A 1325-nucleotide genomic window follows, 5' to 3' on the forward strand; every position below is an offset into this window, starting at 1 on the left:
GGCAATTTTAATTTAAATTTTAATTCTGTTAAATCAGAACAAAAGCAGACTGAGATCCAGAATGACTGATAGACATCTCTGTGAAGTCCTTCGTGTCTCAACCACCAAACTTTCTCCTGACATCCCAGCCATCCTTCAATCCAAAGGACAGCATCACTGCTCCCACTGAGAGCAATGTTCTTCACATTATAGGTGAGTTAGAAATACACACAGTAATCATGTGTCAATATGTCGCCTCTAGTGTGTGGCCCGAGCCTTTGCTTCTTTTTCTGTATTGGCCCTCACCAAAAAAACTTTGGACAACCCTGTTCTAAAACCTCAACCTATTCTTCTTGAATTGCAACTCAAATTTCTAGAATGAAAGCTTAACTTTCTAGAACTGCATCTTTACATTCTAGAACTTCAACATAACATTCTAGACCTGCAGCTTAACATTCCAGAAATTAAAGCTAAAATTGTAGAATGGCAGCTTAACATTCTTGAACTTCAACCTAACATTCTAGAACTGCCAAGTAACATTCTACAACTGTAACATTTCAGAACCTTCAAGTGAAAAAGTTTTGGACCGCAACTCAAATCTTGTGATGTGCCTGGCTACCTCAGTCGGTAGAGCATGAGACTCTTAATCTCCGGGTCGTGGGTTTGATCCCCACGTTGGGCGGTGGTGTTTTAGAGAGTGGGAATCCTTGAGTTCTGCTCAGTATCAGGTGGCTGTATTGGGGTGGATTGGCTGTCAATCACAAGATTAGCATTTCCATCTCAGTGTAAAAATCACTGAAATTTACCAGACTAAAATGTGCCAGCATTCTACTATCATGGCCTGTAATGACCTCCTGCTCCTCAGATCAAACTAAAGTCTGGTGACAATGCATGTTCAAATTCTAAAACTTCAACCTATTGTTCTGGAACTGCAGCTTAACATTCTAGAACTACAATGTAACAATTAAGAATTGCACTAAACATTTTAGGACCGGAACTCTTAAAATTCTAAAACATCAACCTATTGTTTTAGTACTGCAACTTAACATTCCAGAACTGCAGCTTAACATTCATGAACTTACACCTAACATGCTAGAACTGAGGATTAGCATTCTAGACCTCAAACCTAACATTCTACAACTACAACATAGCATTGTAGAACTGTAAGTAACATTTTAGGACCATAACTCTTAAAATTCAAAACTACATCTTATTGTTCTAGAACTGCAATTTAACATTCCACAACTGCAGTTAAACATTCTAAAGTGTTGAGTTCTGCACAGTATCAGGTGGCTGTATTGGGGTGGATCGGCTGTCAATCACAAGATTAGCAGTTCCACCCCAGT

At 38.9% G+C, this 1325-nt stretch overlaps 1 non-coding gene across 1 annotated transcript; it reads left to right on the plus strand.

Moving 5' to 3' along the window:
* Positions 1–588: 588 nt before the first annotated feature.
* trnak-cuu lies at positions 589–661 on the plus strand. Its single transcript has one exon. It is a non-coding gene; the product is annotated as a tRNA-Lys (tRNA).
* The last annotated feature ends 664 nt before the right edge of the window (positions 662–1325 follow it).

Source organism: Etheostoma cragini, unplaced genomic scaffold (assembly GCF_013103735.1).
Source record: "Etheostoma cragini isolate CJK2018 unplaced genomic scaffold, CSU_Ecrag_1.0 ScbMSFa_1313, whole genome shotgun sequence".
Taxonomy (NCBI): domain Eukaryota; kingdom Metazoa; phylum Chordata; class Actinopteri; order Perciformes; family Percidae; genus Etheostoma; species Etheostoma cragini.